This window comes from Pinus tabuliformis, chromosome 6, assembly GCF_031772625.1.
Source record: "Pinus tabuliformis cultivar Carrire ecotype Pingquan chromosome 6, CPIR1, whole genome shotgun sequence".
NCBI lineage: Eukaryota > Viridiplantae > Streptophyta > Pinopsida > Pinales > Pinaceae > Pinus > Pinus tabuliformis.
Window position 1 is genome coordinate 473,969,286 of NC_142292.1, and position 10,123 is coordinate 473,979,408.

The 10,123-nt window shown below is 37.2% G+C and overlaps 1 pseudogene across 1 annotated transcript; it reads right to left on the reverse strand.

Annotated features, from left to right (window-relative positions):
- Nucleotides 1–5,903: 5,903 nt before the first annotated feature.
- LOC149259361 (LEAF RUST 10 DISEASE-RESISTANCE LOCUS RECEPTOR-LIKE PROTEIN KINASE-like 2.3) lies at nucleotides 5,904–8,694 on the reverse strand (annotated as a pseudogene). The gene is made up of 3 exons (XR_016247191.1): nucleotides 7,879–8,694; nucleotides 7,698–7,784; nucleotides 5,904–7,350 (listed from the first exon to the last, which is right to left on the reverse strand). The product of XR_016247191.1 is annotated as an LEAF RUST 10 DISEASE-RESISTANCE LOCUS RECEPTOR-LIKE PROTEIN KINASE-like 2.3 (transcript).
- Between the last annotated feature and the right edge of the window lie 1,429 nt (nucleotides 8,695–10,123).

Sequence of the window (10,123 nt, forward strand, 5' to 3'; positions counted from 1 at the left end):
AAATTCTTATATTTTTTAACAAAAATCGCTGGTGATTTGGGAGGTTATCATGAAGGTTGTTAATTATTTTTCAGAGACCGGTCCCATTAGGAGACAAATAAAGAAGAGAAAGATAACAATAAAAAAATTGAAGGGTAAATATCCAATTGGTCTATTCGATGGGGCAAGCCAACGAAGGAGTTGTGGATGTGGAGTAGTCATCATTCTAGAACCTGGGAGACTATATCACTTCTGGTGGAAGGGAGGACAGGGCACTAACAACAGAGCCAAGATCATAGCACTATGGGGTGCTCTTCAGTTTGCAAAATGGTTAAGACATGAAGAAATTTACATTCATAGAGATATCAAAAGCATCATAGGATCACTCCTCTTTCAACCCTCCTATCCTCTCCAATTGAATGGGGCATATTAGGAGATTGGCTACCAACTTTCAGAACATTACATTCACCCACATCTATAGAGAGCAAAATCAAGTGATAGGGCTCCTAATAGAAACCATACATCTTCACTCTTTTCTTCAGCCATATTACAGGCTAAAAACAAATTATTTTGGCTGATATTTTCTTTAGTGAAATTTGCACTAGTTCTATTACTCATATCATGCTGCTTCTTCCTACATTCATTTGCATAATGCCCATATTTTTTAGAATAGTGACATTGGACATTGGATTTATCATACCTTTGTTCTTGAGCATGATGTTGTCCACTTTGTTGGCTGCTGCCTTGGCCTTCGTTCTGATTTGGATTGCTTCCTCTTCCTTGAGCATTTTCTGGACTGTTTCTTCCACCTCTTTTTTGGCTTCTACCTTTTCCTCTCTTGTTTCCTCTGCCTTGACCTCTTCCTCTTCCAAAGAACATCTGGGTCTTAAAGGCATGCTCTAGAGATGAGTTTTCATTTCTACTCAATCTCTACTCATGTGTTATCAGTGATGCATGTAGTTCATCAACTGAAAAGTTTGTGAGATCCTTTGTCTCTTCTATGGTGGTGACAATCACATCAAACCTTGAGGGTAGGATCCTCAATAGTTTCTTCACAATCCTCCTTTCTTCAAGAATCTTTCCATGAGACCTTATCTATGTGACTAGACCAATCACATGTGTGAATAATGAGTCAATATTATCTGACTCCTTCATGCAGAGAGTCTTAAAATCTCTCCTCAGCAACTGTAGTTTTGCTCTCTTCACTTTCTCCATGCCTTGATAGGCTATCTTGAGAGTTTGTCATGCTTCTTTGGATCTCTTAGTTGTTGCTATCCTTGGAAACACACTCTCATGCACTGCTTGATACAAAAAGTAGAGGGCTTTAGAATCCTTCCTCTTATTGCTCTTCAACAGATCTTTCTCTGCCTGAGTTAAATTATTAAACACATTTTCATCTGCTGGTTCTTCAAAACCATCCTCAACAAATTCCCATAAGTCTTGGGATGCAAGCAAAGCTCTCATAGTTATTGCCCAGTAGTCATAGTTTTTTCCATTAAATTGTGGGAGCTGAGTATTACAGATACCATTTCTAGTGCTGGCTCCAGCCATTTTTTCACTCTTAACTATGCTTCAAAATACTTGATTGTGTATTTAAAATAGTTGATTGTCCTCAACGGTAACACAAAAACTAACTTGAGAAATACCTTAGATTCTTTCTTGACTGAGTCTTCACTCTGCTGGAGAAGCTACTGCAGCAAAAAATCCTTCCTTCAACTTCTTTGACACCTTCAAAGAGCCTGGACAAGCTCCGATACCATGTTGGGAATTTATGATAATTCCAAACAAAATGAACAGAGAATAATGCTCTGTTTTTAACACAGGAAACAATTTTTTTTCACACACACAAATAAAACTTTGTATTCATTAATAAGATTGCTGTTACAAAATTCTTCCTCTGACAGAGGGATTCTTCTAAATAAAACTGGAAAACTTTTTACCAACAAATGAAGCCCAAATCCTTAATCAACTGGAGCCCTCTGCCTCTGCACTGTTGTGCATTACCCAAAAAAAAAAACACTCTGTCTCAGCTTGCAAATTTACACTGCCTGTGTGTAAAAACAATTTTCTTTTTACTTCTTACATACGCGCTGCTGCGTATTGAGTTTCATCCTTAACAAAAAAAAATTACATTCGCGCTTACATATTCAACAAAAAAAAAAAACTTGACTTTTACCTTTTACTTGTCCCATACTCCCGTGAATTAAAAAAAAAAATAATAAAATAAAAAATTTCACCTACATTTACCAACCGAAATAAATTACATTAATCACTTTAGCATGGCAATATGTTTTTTTTATTATTAATCGTGGATTTTACTCCACGTTAATCGCATGGTGGTCAGCCAATATCGCACGGACTCGTTTACTGATCTTTACGCACTGGGGAAGTTGTTTTGACAAAAACCGCTCAAACACGTGTCAGCCAGTGAGAGTGCTCGCTGCCCTCGGAGGAAAAACCACCTTTTCGTGAAAAGTGGTGCGGAAAACTCATGACGGTTTTCAAACAATGCTGCAGTTGAAAGTACCATTTCAACAAAAATGTTGTCACGCTCCAATAGATGTTCCCCTACTGAGAGATTATACGCTTCTTCAACAGTAAACTTGCCAATGGGCCTGTGACCCCATCTCAGATTGCCTTCCCCTTGGTTTTGTCTTGATTTTCCTTTCCGTCAACTCCTTAAGTTTTTCCCATGGATATTCCCTAGAGCCCCTCCCCCAATCCTCTTGAGACTTCCACGATATCTAAAGGGAGACAACCTAGCCCTCGGTCCAGAATTATGCCACCTTTGTCCCACCTCTCTCAGTGAAATATTTTAGCTCCTCCAAGCCCTGTCTTGCGTCAAGATTTTGCATCTGTTTCCATGATTCCTCTTAGAAGTGAGCATACTTCCCATCCCTAATTTCCCAAAATGAATGATCCTTACTCAAATCCCTATTAGCTTACACCCACAACCATAGTGGTGGTTTTGATCTAAATTCCTTGTCCTAAAGACAAGCTACTTGTGAAGCCTGCCCTGAGTACTTTCTGGTCTAGCTCTGATTCCAAAGCTCATTTCCACCCTGAACCCACCTCCACCACAATTTTGTGCCTAGAGTTTCACTTAATATTCCAGGATCTCGCAGCCCCAATCCACCTACCTTTTTCAGAAGACACAACCTTTCCTAAGCCATTAAGGCCCATTTCTTGGCTTTATTGGCACCTTGCCACAAGAAGCTTTTATAGCTTGCTATGATGTCCTTGGAGACTCCTTTCGGAAGAGGCATCACTATCATCTGATATAAAGGAATAGCTTGCAATACCAACTTCATGAGCGTTGAAGATTTAAAGCATGGAAATCCCAATTGTTGATCTTTTGGGCTAATTTATCCATAATCCCTTTCTAGCAAGACACCCTACTTAAATTCATAGCCAATGGCACTCCCAGGTATTTCTATGGAAGAGAAGGCATTCTGAACTCTATGGACCTTGCCAAGTGACGTTGAACTGGATCTTTGCAATTGAAGAAAAAATGTATGATTTCTCTTTATTCACCAAAGTGCCAAAGGCTTCCGAAAAAGTTTCCAGCAAGGTGCATATTTCCTTTGCCTCCCTAAGAGTAGGTTGACAAAAAGGACAAACATCATCAATGAATGGTTGATGTGTTATGGGGAGGTTGTCCCCATAAAGCCTCAAACCTTTGAGCCTTCCTTTTACACATGATTCCTTAAGAAACCTTCCCAAGCCTTCAACTACTAAGATAAACAAAAAAGGTGACAATGGATCCCCTTGACGAAGACCCCTCACTAGAGTAAAGGTTTTAGAAAGCGATCTGTTAATTAAAATCTAGAAGAAAGGTGAGGAAACCAACGAAATAACCTAACCCATTACTAAGAGAAGCCAAATGCATCAAGAACTTGGAAAAGGTATTCCTAGCTTAGTTTATCATAGGATTTCGACAAATCTAACTCAGTAAGGATACCTGGTTTCTTACCTACTTTGAGTGAACACATGATCTCTTAGGTGGCTATAATACCATTAGAGATCTAATAACCTTCAACAAAACCGGTTTGTTCAAGCCCATTGAGCTCATTTAACCACTGTTTCAACTGATTTACCATAATCAACAAGATTATCTTATAAATAACTTTGCATAGGGATATTGGTCTAAATCCTCCAAGATCTTCCATTTTTTCAACTTTAGGGATAAGCGAGGAAGGTTGCATTGAGCCTCTCCAAATTTTTTAAGATTTCGTAGACCCCTCAACAACTTCCCTCACTTCCTCCCCTCGAATGTCCCAACCAGCTTTAAAGAAATTTGTTGTAAAGCCATCCGAACCTGGAGCTTTATTCCTCTCCATTGTATCCACCATGTCCTTCACTTCCTTCAAAGAAATTTCTCACATTAAGGCTTCATTTTTCTGACTATTCACCACCTTTGGAATACAGGCGACAATTCTATTAATGGCTTGATACTTGTATGTTGGAGGCTCTTCCAATAAATCTTTGTAGAAGTCCAACAATTCTGACTCGATCTCTTCATGTGAGAGCTTTCTTTGTCCATCATCGCCATATATATATATTCTTGTCCATCATCGCCATATATATATATATATATATATATATATATATATATATCCATTTCTCCCTTCTGTTGAATTCATATCTCAATATCTTTCTCAGTTGGCCAACGTCCCACGAATTTGCAAATGAAGGCCCGGTCCTTCATTTGCTTCCTATGCTCTACAAGGCTCTTAAGCGGGATGTCAACTTTTGGATTTTGCGCTGCTTTGGGTACACATTTACCCCTCAATTTCATTTTCCACTAAGCCCCAACACCGAGGTGTCCTTCGTAAAACTACTGCCTGCTCCATCTCCAGGTGCCCCACACCTCTTTGGGAGTTACCAATTACTACATTTTTGAAAGAGAGGTTCTCATCCCTCCCCTGGCGCGGATTCATCTTACCCCCTCAGCGCAGCTAAAGCAAAACAATCCTTCATAACAACCTACGAAAATTTGCAGCGACGACCCTGGCAGAAAAGCCTCTTCCCTCAAACCCTCGCATCAGAATTGTAGTTACCTGTTATTTGAGAAATTATAATTTTTGTTTAGATAATTTACTTTTCACAATAAAATTAAAATACGATAAAAACTTCAGAGTGTAACTATGGTTTAATTTTATAGATGGCTCAGTATTTTAAAATATCCCTTTGAAATGGAATTGAAAGCTTAAATAATTTGAATTTTTACACGATGGAGTCAAAGAGGTTTATTTTACAATTTAGTATGAGGGGATGTGTAAGTTTCTCTGTGAGTCTTTGACTTTTAAAATAAAAATTATTAAAAATTATTGAGCAGAAATGCTCATTTTACAATAGTATGAGGGAAATTAAAATTATAAATTATATTCTAAATAGAAAAATACTGTCTGCTATAATTAAAAAAAATGAATATACTGCAAAGTAATTAAAAGTAAAAATATGTGTGAATCAGAAAATACTTTTCAAAATTATTTCAACCAGATATTTAAATAAATTATTTGAAAATCTATGTTAACTAATTTATGTTGATATCAACTTCATATATATTTATATATAGAAAAATAAATAAATTTGTATGGTTAAATTTTTTGTTTGCTCTTATATATGTTATATTTAACATTCAAAAATACAATTTAAATTATGAAAATTAATATATTGTATTTTACCTCTAAAAAGTTTGCAGGTGAAGAAATTTGTCCTCATTTAGCATTCAAAAATACAATTTAAACAATAAAAAATAACATATTGTATTTTGTACTCCAAAAAAATTAACACTTGAAGAAATTGGATCCCTATCCAAAATCTAACCAAACCGTGTAGAATTGAAAACTATTCATATAACTTCACAATGTAACTATCATAGATGGATGCTGAGTATTTTAAAATAATCCCCTTGACACAGAATTCAAAGCCCAGATAAGCTACATTTAGCCAGAAAAAGCTGTTTCTGAACATAGGCATTTTTCTCAATATACAAGATAAAGTTCTCTTGGAGTACAGAAAGATTATTCGATAGTCATTTCAAATGCAGACTTGGAAATAACAACATATAAACAGTAATAAATATCATGCAGAACAAAATATTTTATATGAGAAACATTTTCCTCGATGCTATGCTGTATACTTCATTCCCAGCGGGTTTTGGCAATTTGAGTAACTGTGGGACCTAAGTTGAAGAAGACTGGCCAGAGGTACCCTTCTTTTTAGTTTGAAGCAGAAGAAGACTGGGGAGAGGGAGATGGCTGTAGCGGCGTCGTGTCAACAGGGAATGGAAATGGGGGGTTGTAATTTCAGAGGTTCCGTCTAGCATTTGGATGACCTCCCTCATTGAGGGACGGCGAGATGCATTGAACTGAATGCACCAGAGTGCAACCAAACTTAACCTTTTTGCTATTTCTTGATCTTCGTCTGACATGTTTCCTTTTCTCAGGTTTCCAATGTCACCCCTCTCCAACTGCTTAAAAGCCCACTCTGGATAATAGAACTTGCTCGGTCTACTTTCTCTATTATCAAAGTCAAAGTTATTCCTTCCTCCCACCATCTCCATAAGTAACATGCCATAACTATAAACATCAGATTTATCAGTAACAGGCCCATACATTCTGGACCACATCTCTGGGGCAGAGTAGCCTAGTGTTCCTCGGTTGGCTACGGAGATATGACTTTTCTCTCTATCAGATATTTTAGCTAGCCCAAAATCTGCCACTTTTGGCAAAAAATTGGCATCCAGAAGAACATTGTGGGGCTTTATATCACAATGTAAGATGCGATTGCTGCACTCTTCGTGAAGGTATGCAATACCCCGGGCCGTGCCAACTGCAATTGTATTCAATTGTTGCAAATTCAAGTCCTGCTCATGGTCTCCATGGATATATTTGTCCAAAGAACCATTAGCCATGTATTCATACACCAATGCTCTTTTGGATCCCTGGAAACAATAACCCAACAAGCGTACCAAATTGACATGATAGGTTGTCCCCACTGTAGCCACTTCCGCAATGAATTGTTGTTCGTTCTGTTTTGACTCGTCCAAAATCTTCACAGCTATAAGAGATCCACTAGGAATCTTCCCTTTAGAAACTGTTCCAAAACCTCCTTTGCCAATTTTGTGTGCCAAATTGTTGGTGTAAGATGTAATCTGACTATAAGAATATCTTGTGGGAACTTGTGAGGAATAATAATGCAAGAAATTCTCCACGGAAGGAGGTCTAGAATCGAGGGGTTCCATAAACGCTTGAATGTTCTGCTGCTCCATAACGGCAGTGCTCTTGTAACAACGAATCTGGCGACGGAACAATATGCAAGAAACGACTATTATGCTAAACACAGCACATATTGGAGAAACTATCTCTGCAACAAACAAGGTAATTAGAATATTGACTATAAAAATGGTGCGGTCTATCCAGACTACAATTTTATCTGGACCTTTTTTTCATTAAACTTAACAAACCAAATTAACCAAAATTCTAAAAACTTAACAAACCAAATTAACCAAAATTCTAAAAACTTAACAAACCAAAATTCAAGCCTGCAACCAAAATTCTAAAACTTAACCCCTGAAACAGAATTTCAAAAAAATTTACTAGATTTTCTGGAATTTCTATTATTTTCTTGGAGAAATTATTGCCTATTTAGACTACGCGATAAATCATAAGCAAGCTTAGCGAAGGGATGATTTTTGAAAGATAAACATTTACCTGCAATAGTTTTTTCAGATAACCCCCTCTTTCCAGATTGTGGTAGCGATTCATTTCCATATCGTGGCACCACTCCATTTGTCGTTGCTTTAGAAAAGGAAAGAGAAGCAATCAATATTAGTAAAGCAATAGGGATCGGTAAAGACAATACGGTCAATTAAATTGTTTAGACGATTCTCACCATCAGGGCAGTATTGGCGGTAAGCATTACTACGGCAAATGCAGTAACCGGAAGTGTAACATCTTCCCCCAGTTTTCTGACAAACATGACAAGCGTCCGATATAGACCATGTAATTTTGAATCCTTTTTGCTGGAGTACTTCAAAATTCTTATCGGCGCTGATGTTATAGCTTTTCTCTGTTGGAACGATTAGAGGGTAGCTCTCACATTCTGGAATTTGGAAGCCTACCTCAGGGACGAAGAAGCAATAGCGGTTGCTTTCCGTGCAATCGATCCACCTGAAATCAAATATGGCTGTAATGGCCACTGGCTTTTGTGTACAGTTCACAATTGTTCCGATCCTGTATCCCTGAGACAGACTGAACAATCCCGCTGATGAATCACTGGTACTTGTCCGATCACCGCCTATATTAACTTGGGCGATTTGAAGATTTCTTGTAGAGTAAGAGGATGGTGTGATATCTCCAACTACTCTGCAACTAAATCTGGTGAAGTCTATGAGAATGGTAAAGAGGATGGTATGATAGTCATGACACAAAGCATTTTGGCCGCAGGATCCGAAAGGATATTGGATGGTAGATTTTCCACAACTCGAAGGAGCGCAGTCTTCATAAGATGGAATAGGCTGGGCCTTAACTTGGAGGACGAAGGAGAAGGGGACAGAACTAAATGTAAAAAAAACCATAATAATAATGAGGATGAGAATTAAGATTGAGGAGCCCATTTCCCACGCCGAATGTAACAGACAGAAGAGATCACCAAACAACTGCGTTTAGTAGCGAATTGCAAAGAGAAAACACTGATGTGCAGAGGAAAGAAAGGAGAGGAGAATACGAGTTGCAGAGAGAAAATAGTGATGTGCAGAGGATATAGAAGAGGTTCTAATTGTTCCACAGGGAAGCAAAAAAAGCCAATGGATTGACTTGACTTCACCAACTCCAAATGGGAAAGATTCAAAGACGCCAATGGATTGACTTGACTTCACCAACTCCAAACTGAAAATCAAAAGTTTGATGCGAAGAGCAAAGGAGAGTATAAAACAAATCTCACCACCCATGGCAAGCTACAATTTCAATTGTCTTGAATTTGGATGGGTTGAATTTGGATGGGATGACCGTGAGGTTATTTAAATGTATAAGATAATATATAAAAGTAAAAGTAAGGAAAAGTAAGAAATTGGGAAAGATTCAAAGACGGCTATGGATTGACTTGATTTCACCAACTCCAAACTGAAAATGAAAAGTTTGATGTGAAGAGGATAGAAAGGAGAGTATAAAACAAATCTCACCACTCATGGCAAGCTACAATTTCAATTGTCTTGAATTTGGGATAGGATGACATATAAAGAATTATTGATTAAAATGAGGTTATTTAAATGTATAAGATAATTATATAAAAGTAAGGAAAAGTAAGAAATTGGGAAAGATTCGAAGACGACGATGGATTGACTTGACTTCACCAACTCCAAGCTGAAAATGAAAAGTTTAATGTGAACAGCATAGAAAGGAGAGCATAAAACAAATCTCACCACTCATGGGAAAAGTTTAATGTGAACAGCATAGAAAGGAGAGCATAAAACAAATCTCACCACTCATGGCAAGCTACAATTTCAATTGTCTTGAATTTGGGATGGGATGATATATAAAGAATTATTGATTAAAATGAGGTTATTTAAATGTATAAGATAATTATATAAAAGCAAGGAAAAGTAAGAAATTGGGAAAGATTCAAAGACGCCAATGGATTGACTTGACTTCACCAACTCCAAACTGAAAATGAAAAGTTTGATGTGAAGAGGATAGAAAGGAGAGTATAAAACAAATCTCACCACTCATGGCAAGCTACAATTTCAATTGTCTTGAATTTGGGATGGGATGACATATAAAGAATTATTGATTAAAATGAGGTTATTTAAAAGTATAAGATAATTATATAAAAATAAGGAAAAGTAAGAAATTGGGAAAGATTCAAAGACCCCCATGGATTGACTTGACTTCACCAACTCCAAACTGAAAATGAAAAGTTTGATGTGAAGAGAATAGAAAGGAGAGTATAAGACAAATCTCACCACTCATGGCAAGCTACAATTTCAATTGTCTTGAATTTGGGATGGGATGACATATAAAGAATATTGATTAAAATGAGGTTATTTAAATGTATAAGATAATTATATAAAAGTAAGGAAAAGTAAGAAATTGGGAAAGATTCAAAGACGCCAAGGGATTGACTTGACTTCACCGACTCC